This window comes from Pinus tabuliformis, chromosome 8 (assembly GCF_031772625.1).
Source record: "Pinus tabuliformis cultivar Carrire ecotype Pingquan chromosome 8, CPIR1, whole genome shotgun sequence".
Taxonomy (NCBI): domain Eukaryota; kingdom Viridiplantae; phylum Streptophyta; class Pinopsida; order Pinales; family Pinaceae; genus Pinus; species Pinus tabuliformis.
This window is the reverse complement of record NC_142294.1, coordinates 1630688691-1630701103: the sequence shown is the minus strand read 5'-3', so window position 1 is coordinate 1630701103 and position 12413 is coordinate 1630688691. Positions and strand designations below refer to the sequence as shown.

At 35.1% G+C, this 12413-nt stretch overlaps 1 non-coding gene and 2 pseudogenes across 1 annotated transcript; all 3 read right to left on the bottom strand.

The window, feature by feature from the left end:
• Window positions 1–218: 218 nt before the first annotated feature.
• Window positions 219–1101, bottom strand: LOC149242369 (calcium-binding protein KIC pseudogene; annotated as a pseudogene).
• Window positions 1102–1245: 144 nt separating this feature from the next.
• On the bottom strand, window positions 1246–2059 carry LOC149242368 (calcium-binding protein KIC pseudogene; annotated as a pseudogene).
• A 7896-nt stretch (window positions 2060–9955) lies between these two features.
• LOC149242367 (U6 spliceosomal RNA) lies at window positions 9956–10054 on the bottom strand. Its single transcript, XR_016246822.1, has one exon. It is a non-coding gene; the product is annotated as a U6 spliceosomal RNA (small nuclear RNA).
• Window positions 10055–12413: the final 2359 nt, after the last annotated feature.

Sequence of the window (12413 nt, the reverse complement as noted above, 5' to 3'; positions counted from 1 at the left end):
AAAATTCATAAGGTGCTTTAGATGTTTTCGATGGTGATGAATCCATTTCCACTATAAAACACATGATTCAAACACTAACTTTAAAAGATTTTTTGAAATTTTTTGCTCAGATTCCAACCACTTTTGATCGTCAAACCAATTCCTCTTTAAACTACTCCAAACTCTACACACCAGTTAGTAATATATTCAATCAAAAAAATATCTAAATAAGGCCTATATAAACTAAATAAATTTGATGGTGTCAGTCTTTGAAATTATGATTATAATCCTATCTTGATCAAATTTATCCCTGTACGCTGGAAGCCGAAGGCTAAACCAGATCTGTTACATACGCCTCCATAAATGCCTCAATTCATTTCAACACTGAGGGAATTAAAAATACATGTACTATTTCTCATTTGGGAATTCTTCCAAATCATTTTCCAGGGCGTTGTTCAGCCATTTATAGGCCTCATCCATCAACGAAGGGCTCAATCTGATCATCAGAACGCAGAATTCATGTTCATTCAGAGCCCCGTCGCCGTCCAAATCCCCCTCCTGCATCATCGCCCGCAGCTCTGAATCTGTCAGGGAATCCAACCCTAACATACCCGAATTCTTCTTCAAGCTCTCCAAGGTTATCAGTCCCAGCCGAGGATCTGCCAGAAGACGGAAACCGTTACACAGCTCCGCCATGAATTCGCGCTCCCCCAATTTCTGCGCCATAATTGGCAGGAAATCCTCGAATTCTGCCATTATTTTCAAGGCCGAAACCCTATCTGAAACCTCAATTTCTTCTTTAATGCAGGCGAAGGGGTTTAAAGCTTGAACTGTGTCGTGAAATGGGAAGGGTTTGTGGTATTGATATAGCCTCCGTAGTCGGCGCGCGACGAAACAGGGCACCGTGACGCGGCCATGAATTGTAGACCGCAAGAAATAGTGAGGAAATTGCATGTGCGCTGTCCAGAGGATTCAGAGCTGTGATGGAGCCATCACAGCCTGAAAGAAAAAGTCGGCGCCCAGGGACTGGAGATGGATTTCCATTGAAATTACAAAGGAGGGACTTTCGGTGAAGGCGGGAGCTGTTTCTTGGATCCGCGTCCCGTGAGAGACGATCAGGAGATCGAGTCGCATGAAAATGAAAAATTTCTTATAGTTAAAACATTTTATTTGTGTGTGGTTCAAAACTAACATAGATCCATCTTAACTCCGAATCTTTTAAGAAAAAGAAATTTGCATCTTGAAAGATAAATTTATATTAATATATGACTAATAAAAAACCAACTATAATTTAATTTTAAATTGATAAATTACAATGTAAATATAAATGGATAAAGATGGCTAAATCAAATCTGTTACAGACGCCTCACTGAATAAATGAATTCATTTCCAACACCACATTGAATTTGACAAGTATATGTGCTATTTTTCATTTAGGATTTCTTCCACATCATTCACCATGGCCTTGTTCAGCCATTCATAGGCCTCCTCCATGAACGATTTTCATTTAGGATTTCTTCCACATCATTCACCATGGCCTTGTTCAACCATTCATAGGCCTCCTCCATGAACGAAGGGCTCAATCTGACCATCAGAACGCAGAATTCATGTTCATTCAGAGCGCCGTCGCCGTCTAAATCCCCCTCCTCCATCATCGCCCGCAGCTCTGCATCTGTCAGGGAATCCAACCCTAACAGAGCCGAATTCCTCTTCAAGCTCTCCAAAGTTATCAGACCCAGCCGGGGATCTGCTAGAAGACGGAATCCGTTACAGAGCTCCGCCATGAATTCGCGCTCTCCCAATTTCTGCGCCATTATTGGCAGGAAATCCTCGAATTCTGCCATTAATGTGAATGCCGAAGCCCTAATTGAAACCTCGATTCTTTCTTCAACGCAGGGAAAGGGGCTTAAAGCTTGAACTGTGATTTGAAATGGGGAGAGTTCGTGGTATTGATATAGCCTCCATAGTCAGCGTGGACACCGCGGCCCGGCCATAAACTTTGCGCCCTAAGAAATAGTTGGGAAATTGCAGGGATGCCGTCCAGAGGATCCAAAGTTGTCATCCAGAAGAGTTGAAGAGGAAGTGGGTGTCCAGGGGAAATGGTTTTCAATTGAAATCAGAAGGTTGGGGTCTTACAGTGAAACCGCCAGTTGTTTCAGCATCCAATGAGCGTTTAGTAAACAGATAATCTAAGATTCGGTAATGAATATGGAAAACGTGTGCCAAAGAATTGAAATGGAATTGCAATTAAAGAAAAAGGAAGAAGGCAAATGTTAGGTTAGAGTGAAATTGCAACCTAAGAAGACCAGGAAATTTCAATTGTAGAAATAAATCTCAAAGTAAGGGATATGTCAAAGTGGAAGTACCCTAGGAATAACAATAACAATAGATTTATATTTATGATGATATATTATTAGCATTGTTAATAAAATATATATTTTATTTTTTTAATTTTTAAGAATTAAAATATATATATAGTTTGAGTGTGTTTAATGGTTAATGGTATGTATTTTTTTATTAAAAAGTTATAGATTTGAATCCAAAGGAGCTAGACTATATATATTTTTATAGACTTTTGTAGTGAAATCATTGTATGAAGGGTCCATAAACAATTGTTACGGGAAATCGATCCTTTACACCACAAACAAGTCTTTTGGTTTCACCATGACATTACATTATTATTATTATTATATTGATTAATAGATTAAATTGTTCATTCAAATTATATAACAATATATTATTAATGTTATATAGATGTTCACGGTAAATTAAAACCAATATGCTACATATAACATAAAAATATGTTATAAATCATAATATGTTAATGATATATACATAAAAATTATGAGTCATCTTCAATTTAATTTAAACTTTCTTTGTTTTCTAGAAAGGGGGTGCCACTCCATTAGCTACACACATTAATGATCCTTATTCGTTATCAATCCTCTAGAAACTCACCAAAGCTTAGATAGGGGGCGTCAAATTACACCATACTTTGCATGCAATACACTTAGGTTTTAATGGAGGCAGTGCAGGGTTTAATGCCTCTACAGATCTCATTGCCCTGATGATGGACTCACCTAGCTAGTCCGAAACGTTGGTTTCATAAATTGTTCACAGGTTTTAAAGGAGGCAGTGTGGGGTTTAATGCCTCTACAGATATCATTGCCCTGATGATGGACTCACCTAGCTAGTCCGAAACGTTGGTTTCATAAATTGTTCACAGGTTTTTCCATTAGCATAATAAAAATTGTTTTGTCTTGGATTATCTCATGATTATATGCTACCCTCGCCACTTCACTCATCCATAATGATGCTCGACAAGGTTGCTAGTTTTGATTACATAAAGAAATATGATAACTTGGCTCAACTTCCACTGCCCTCATAGTTCCCAGTAAATAGATATTATATATTTTCTTATTTTGGCTTGCTTCTTAGCCTCTTTATCTCTAGTTACAGAGAGTTGGTTTGCCATGCTAGTCTTTTCCCTCCGATTCCTTCACTAGGTTGATTGTCTTTTTCAATGCACCACATTTACCTTGTATATTCCATTTATGTGAAAGTTTGGTTTGTTTTTTATTTTATTTTGGCTCCATTCCCCCTTTCGAGTGTTGACCTGCCATCCTAGTCTCTTCCCTCCAACTCATTTAGTAGGTCGATTGTCTTCGTTGGTTTCCTACATATACCTTGTATTCAACTCTACAAAAGTTTGCTTTGTTTTTTAATCCTCAATGGTTCCCTCCCCCTTGGTCGCATCAACTCTTTACTCCCACTATGTGTCTGCCTTCTTCCATGCCTTATATTGGAACTAGTTAGGGTTGTTGTGGTTGTCATGGGCATCGGGGTCATTCACAGATTCAAGTGCAACAAAATGCAAAAAAAATAGTTGCTATGTTACCTATTGGGAACAAACTCCACAAGTAGCTAGGAATGAAATAAATGTTGCGGAAAACGAAACTAGGGTGGAAAGACAATTCGTCCAAGATGAGAAAATCAAAGAAAATGTGGGACAATGGGTCCTTGATACTAGTACCAATTGAATTCGTTAAACAAATATCTCCAAAGATTTGATATTTACTGGTAAGTAATGACAATTACTGGAAAGATGTTGGTGGAGAGAAATGAAGCTCAATAGGAAATTATTCTCTATATTAATGCCCTTCCACTGTAAGTAAAAAAAAATAGACAAGTTGCCTCTGCTGGCTAATTGCAAACTTGGATTCCCTAGACTCTGAGGAAGAAGCAAAAAATCTACAGAGTTTTCAATTGGACTCTCCTTTAGGTTAACATGTTTATATTTAAGGTTTTTGTTTTACTTTCATTGAACAATGAAGCTACTACTCAAGGGTAGTAGTTCTCTTGATAGTGTCAAAATTAAGAACTTATTTTACTATGATATTTTGATCATTTGGTAATATGTATAAAAGTTATGTACATGTGTTACTAGTATGGTTTCCCCTGTAGCAAATCAATAGAGAGAAAATAATTAGAAAGCCGGTAAAATGAAAACAATATTTTGGTTAATTGAAATTTAATATGGATACTTATCTTATCAAAAAAAAATTAAAGTCCTTTACATTGTCAAATATTTTATTTTCATTGTTAGTTAATTTAAAATTGTAAGAGTTTTCAATATCTGAATACATATTCTTGAATTTTATATTATAAAGTTTTTATTTATTTATGATATAGCTTTAAAATGTTATAGTACAATGGTTGGGAAAAAGCACAATAAGATTTGCTATCTTGATTCAGATAAAACTTGTAGTTTTGATATACTATATACCAAAGTTTGAACACACCTATAGTTACTATGGTCAAACTATTAATGAAAGTATAGTGATTATTAAAAAATACCCAAAATACAAGCTACTCAAAAAATATATAAAGTAAATGAAAAAAATTGATTGGCTACTTCCTCTTGTACATCAATATAGTGTTAGGTGGTATGTTGCTCCATTTCCAGAGCTTCTTTGGATTGGTGTACAAACTATTTTTCATTAGGGTCACCATGTCTTGAGTTAATGGAAACATAATGGTTTGAGATAGTAGATAGGGGTCCTTAAAAAATTAAAAACCAAATTCCTTGAAATACTTACGCTTCAAGCACATCTACTTTTGCCTTTGTTGAACTAAAAGATTCATTATATTTGCATTATGAGATGCACAATGATGCTTATTACCATGGAATACTTATAAAAATCAACTTAAGAGCTATATTGTTTCCATGAAGTGTCCCTTGATAGATTTGTAGAATACTTCATATTTCCTACAAGTCACGTTAATACATATTGATTTGTAAACTTTCATGGATATTCCATTGGATAATTCATCACAAAGATCTATTAAAATAAACTAAAATCCATACTAAGAAGGTTTAATTCCTTTAGTTTCTAGATCTATTATTACTGATTTTGTTGTTTATTCGTGCAATAGATAAAATATGGAAAATAGAGAATAATGAAATAGAAACACATAGGAAACCCTTTCAAATGAAAACCCAACTTGAAGGTGAGTTTTTTTTACTCTCTTTTATCTGGATTGGAAATTATGCAAGTACAAAGGAGAAGACACTCAATATGTAGTTACCTACAATCTGTAGCCCATGGGTTACTATAGATACAAACCCCTGATGTTCTACTCTCTCTTTCTCTCTTATCTACTCTACTATGGAACAAAATCCACTCAAATAGAATGGAACCCCTTTTCTTCATAGTGACCCAATTATAACACATCATGATAACCAACTAGGGGTTAAGTTTGACTCCTTCAACTCTCAACTAGAGTTACAAATTTGTCCCTTCTAAAGTATTCTTAATAGTCTCAACATGACTAACACCTTTTCCATGAATACTGGGGGATAATGTGGAATCTTCTCAAATTATGGTGGTCAATCACAACAAGGTTAGCTCCCAAGAGGCATAAATTTTACATCCAAACTCTAATTGATGTCTTTCTTACACCATTGGAAAGGAATTTGAGTGACAATAGCTCCATGAAGTCCCATACTTAAGCAAGAAAATTTTACCCCATGTCATTTAAGGCTTCAAACTAGTGCCCAAATGTTTCATACCCCAATTTTCCAAACTAGGTGTTGCCAATAAAACTACTCTTCTAAGTTGATCCCTTTAATTTTTGCACCGTAAAAGCATCCAAAAGGATGCAAATCATATAGTGATCTAATCTGGACCATACCCCGCAATTTTAGGAGCCTTTGGTTCCCCAAAATATTTATTGAATGAGGTGAGGAAATTTTTCCTCTACCTTTCCCTAGAGTACCATCTAGCCTTGCGTGGAATATGTCCCTTTAACCCGATTTGGCAAATATCATGTTGTTGTTGTCTTGTAGTTTTGGAACTCTTCTACAAAATTGTATGCTATATCAACTCTATTAAAGCGTCTAGAGCTAATTCCTTTATGGAAGATAGGACCTTCTCCTCTTCCTGATCCAACATAGAAGGACCATAGAGTTTGATATTTTCCACATTCACCACTAAGTAAATGTGCATGTATGGGGCTAGATTAAGTTTACAGGCATTATCTTCCACCTTTTCTATTATCTCGAAAGGACCATATCATAGAGCCTTGATTTTCTTCCCAGGACCCTGTAGCCTCTCCTTGTTCAATTGTAACCATAGTCTATCTCCCACTCTGAATGAATTCTCCATTTTTTGTTGATCATGCATGACCTTGTAAATTTCCCGTGACTTATTTAGTGCCTCTTGTACTTGCAAATGTATCTGCCTATTTTTCTCAACAATTTTTTCCTTTTTTAAAGAAGCCAATTGTGAGAACCTCCCTTAGTCCTCTTTGTCATCCATATGCTACATCCAAAGGTGAAGGTGGAAAACATCTAAAACAAATCTCAAATGGTGACTTACTAGTTAAAGCGTGGACTGCTCTATTGTAGGAGTGTTGTATATAGAGCAAATTTTCATCCCATGTCTTCAGATGCTTTTGATTATAATCCATCAAAATCTATTCCAAATTCATATTGACTACTTCTGTTTTCCCATCTATTTGTGGATGGAATGTTGTATATCTCTTTAATTTCATGTCCATCTTCTCCCACAATGTATTCCAAAATGCACTAAAAATCCTATTGTCCCTATCTCAAATGATGTTGATTGGTATCCCAAAGTGCACTTGGACTTGTTTAGAGAACAACATTGCTATTTATTCCCCCCTCATGGTATTTTCATAGGGCATGAGAATGCACATCTTGTTGAAACTATTAACTGCCACGAACAAGTAGTCATGTCCCTTCTTGGTTGATGGTAAACCGCCTACAAAGTCCATGGAAATGGTTTCTCATGGAGGAGTGGGTACAAGTAAGGGATGATATAGAAATTTTTTCCTATTTATAGGCTTGTTCGTACAACAAAGTATTCATCCTATAATGAACCTAGTTGCATCTTCTTGCATCATAGATCAATACACATACCTATGAAAATTGGGAACTATATTCCAAACACCAAAATTCCCTATAACCTTGAAGGTGTGAGCCTCTCTAATTAGTTTCAGTCACTCACATTTAAGAACACGTAGCATGTATATCATGTAGATGAACATGTTATATGGAGATGACAATCAACTATGCTATCACGATTTTCCACATGAATCTAGCCCTATAGCTGTTGATACACCTCCCTGAAGTCCTTATACTCTATATATGCCTCTCTGTATGCATCATGGGTGCAATTCGCCATGTGCATCAAAGATCCCAAACCTATTATTTTTTATGTTGGTGTCCTTGAAAGCATGTAATCCAATTTGTTTGAGTTTCGCTTCTTGTACTTAATCATTAAATTAAATTGTTCTATGAATCCCATCCACTTGTATTGTCTAGTCTATTGTAACTTACTCTGGGCTTGTAGGTATTGTAATAGCTGTTGATTTATGTGAATGACTATCTCTTTTACCATAATATATTGTTTCCACTTTTTTACAACTTTAACTAGGGTATAGAGCTTCTTGTTGTAGGCAAGGTAGTTGAGAAATGTCACATGAAACACTTTAGATTGCTGACATAGCATTGTGAGTCAAATTTGTCTCTACTTTGAACTTTGTCAGTCAAGTTCAGTAATGCTAGAACTGTTGTTTGACTAATTTTCTCTTTCAACTCTTTAAAGGCCTTACGCTAACCTTTCCCCCATTGGAAAATCTTGCCACTAGTTGTTATGGCATGGAGTGGTGTAGCAATTATTGACAATGATGCTATGAATTTCCTTAAGTATTGTGCTTCCCCAATGAAACTCCTAACCTCAAAAATATTCATAGGCACTAGCCACTTCATGATGGTCTCCATCTTGGCAATATCTATCTTGATCTCCCCTCCACCAATCAAATAGCCTAAATACACCAAATAATGTTCTGTAAACTCACATTTCTTGAGATTTTGCAACAGTTAGTGATTCTTGAAAGTTTTTAGAACCTGCAACAAGTGTGAGATGTGCTCCTATCATGTAGCATTGAAAACTGGTATATCATCCTATAAAACAATAACAAATGAATCTAGATAAGGGGGTGATACACCATTCATTAATCTCATGAATGTAGCTAGTTCATTACATAGACAAATGGCATGACTAACCACTCATACAAAAATGTATGGTTTTGAAGGTAGTCTTTCAGGTATCTTCTTCTTTCACTGGAACCTAATGATACCTTGATTTTAAATCTAGTTTGGTGAAGTATTTTTCTTCTTGCAACTAATCTAATAGATCATCTATCCTAACCAAGGGATACCTATTCTTGATTGTTTAATGCCCTATAATCAATGCACATTCACCAAATCCCATCCTTCTTTGGAAAAAGTATGATGGGTGACCCACATGGTGAGGTACTTGGTTGAGTAACACCCTGATCCAACAGTTGCTACAATTACTACTTCATTTGCTCCCAAAGTGGACTATTTGTATAGTCCAATGTTTAGAAATGGAGAATCTGACAATAATCGGATCTTGTGCTCCACTTCCCTCTTGGGTGGTATCCCTTTAGGCTCCTATAACACTCTGCTATTTTACTATGACAATTATTCCAGTTGTTGTCTTTGTTCCTTAGTGCACCCTTCCAAGGATGCATTTTCCTTTACCGACTCGTCACTAGAGTTATTTTCTCTTAAAAGTAGTAAAACATTCTTCTTTCCATAAATGATTAATTTCTTAGTTTGATTGGCACTTACCATTGAAATCTTGACTTTTCCTTGTGCACATTCATAATGAAGGATTTTATATCCTTGATGAGGTGGTACTAGTTGGATCTCCACATAAAAATTACATCCTACATGTATATATGAAGACTCTTAAACACAAATTATTTACATATTTATATTGAGATTTTAATGGTCAGGTGGATGCGCTATCCAAGAAGGAATTGAACACACATAGGTGTGCTTATTACCTAAGAATTTAAGGATTGTGAGGTTCATGTCTTTTTAAATTTTTGGATGCAATGATGGTATAAGAACCTATATTGATTTTTTTTTGGTGACTATATGTCACAAGATATACTATCTAAATTAAGTTATCTCACTGTGCTTGGTTAAAGACTTGACTTATTTAAACAATCCTATTATGTAATTGTATAACATATTTTTCCTTTAACCCTTATAAGCCTTTAAATTGTACTTCAATTTTATGTTGGAGTAAAAGGTGCAATTTTTTTATTAAAAAAACTCAAAATTTATATAATATAAATAAATAAAACTATTATTTCAATTATTTTCAAAATACATACATCAATTATAATAATATTTTAATATGAATATTACATTTATAATATTTTTATTTAAATTAAATTATAATTCACATATATATAAATCTTCATTTTAATAAATATAAATATATTTTTATTTTTGAATTTGTATTTATATTTAAATAACCAAAAATATAATTTTTCTTTTTAATTTTATTTATTATATAAAAATATAATCCTGTTATTAATATAAATAAAATTCACACATCTTAATTGAATTTCATTTTACCTTCTTTTCTTGATTTGTGTGTGTCATCCTTGCACAGGGGTCATGTTAATTTTCTATGTATTGTTCCAATTTTATCAAATGTCTCATGCCTTATTTATTAAAGGATAATGAAAATTCGTATACGTAAAAATAAAAAATAAACTATGGCAATAAAATGCATTTTAAAAAATGAATCAAAGCTTATTAATCAAATTAGATACATTTATTCTATATCCTTCTAGCTTATAAATCAAACAAATTTGATAAAAAAAATTGTATATCTTGGAAGCCAGATAGCTAAACCAAATTTGTTACAGATACTTTAATGACGACCTGATTTTACTTTCAACAAAAGCTAGAATGTTAAGTAAGGGTAGACTGAATGGTCGAGGTGAGTTGTTAACTCCCTCACTACCCATGTTTGATTCTCGTAATTGACATGCTTAACTTGTATTGATTAGGCTCAAGGAGTAGGAGGCTCCAGGGAGTTTTCACTCCACCCATGGTCAACACTGGATGTGTGGAATCTTTCTTAGTCATTAGGTCATTACCCTCCCAAAAAAAAACCATAGTCGAAACTGAAAATATATGTATTATCTTTTATCTAAGATTTATTCCAAATCATTTGCTAGGGCATTGTTCAACCATTTATAGGCCTCATCCATAAACGAAGGGCTCAATTTGATCATCAAAATGCTTAATTCATGTTCATTCAAAGCCCCTTCACCATCTAAATCCCCTTCCTCCATCATTTCCCGCAACTCTAACTTTGTCAAGGAATCCAACCCTAATAGAGTTGAATTCCTCTTCAAGTTCTCCAAAGTTGTCAGAACCAACTGAGTTATTCTAAGAAGACGGAATTCGTTACACAGTTCCGTCATGAAATCGAGCTCTCCCAATTTCTATGTCATAGTTGTCAGGAAATTCTCGAATTTTGTCGTTGTTATGAATGTTGAAGCCCTAATTGAAACCTCAATTGTGTCTTCAATGTAGGCAGAGGAGCTTAGCTTGAATTATTGTGAAACAGGAAGGGTATATTATATTAATATAGCCTCCATAGCTGGCGTGTGAAGAGAGCAAGATCCATAACCTGACCATGAATTGTGTGTCACAAGAAATGATGGGGAAATTACACGTACATTTTCTAGGGGATCCAAAGTTGTCATTGAGCAGCCTTGAAGATGAATTGGGTGTCTGTTAGAAAATTATATATTACAGAGCAATGGAACACATAAAATATATTGCATAAATAGAAACACAAAAAACACATAAAATAAGAGAGACACAGATATTCGTGGTTCACCCAATTTGGGCTACGTCCATGGAGAAACAACTAGTCTTGCCTTTTATATTATCCAACAAATTGAAGAGATACAACCTACAACAAATCCACTGTAATTCCCTCTTCGCTCTCACACAATCTCCTCTCTCTTTCTCAGTCAGAATACAGATCTACAGAGATGCAATACAATTCCCTCATATATAGCGAGGGGTTGCCTTCTAGGGTAAAAAACCCTAAATTAAACATAACTTCTACCATAAGATCTCTGCCTAATGAACAACCTAGATTGACTATGAAATTACAACATTTTACAAGGCCACCCCCCCTTGCAGCGCAAATATTACAGGCGGCATTGCTGCCACATTACGAATTGGCGTCCAATGCAGTGATACCTTTGAATAAAGAAGACAATCAAGCTCCACACCCAACAATGTCCAGGGGAGATGGTTTTCAATTATAATCACAAAGTTGGGACTTTCAATGAATTTGGGAGATATTGGTATGATCAAGTGATCGTCCAATGTGGAAGATAATTGGAGGTTAAGTCACCCGAAGGTAAAGGTGGACTTGGTATGACAAATCAACTGATGAGTGTGTTAAATGTGTGTCGAAGAAGAATTAAAATGAAGTTCCAACTAATTGTTCAACAATATAACCTAAACATTAATAATGTTAATAACACGATTCACAATATTTCTTTATTTTAAAGTTAGGTTGAGGTTAAGTTGGGGCTAGTCTCAATGTTGGATGGAAAAACAATTTTCCCATCCATGAGATGGTGTTACCAGATTGTGTAAGGCTCAATTGTGTTTGTTTACCCGTGGGATGCTCTAACTGGATTGACGAGGCTTAGTTGAGTATGTGCACCTATGAGATGTTGTCACTAGAGCGTGTGAGGAAAAATTGAGTTTGCTCACCCGTGAGATGTTATCACCAAATTGTACGAGGCTCGATCTACTCAATCAATAAACTGAGGTCCCCCACACCTTCATTATATGCTAAGCCACATTCCAAATCTCATCATGGAAACTAAAACTAAGCATTTATTGAAGTACAAACCCTAGAAAGCCACAAGACCGAAACATTCCAATTCTCATTATGGAGATTATAAATAAGCCTTCATTAAGTACATGCCTTTGGAAAGCCACATGACCAATATGCAAACAAGTAGGGTTTTGAAACATTTCT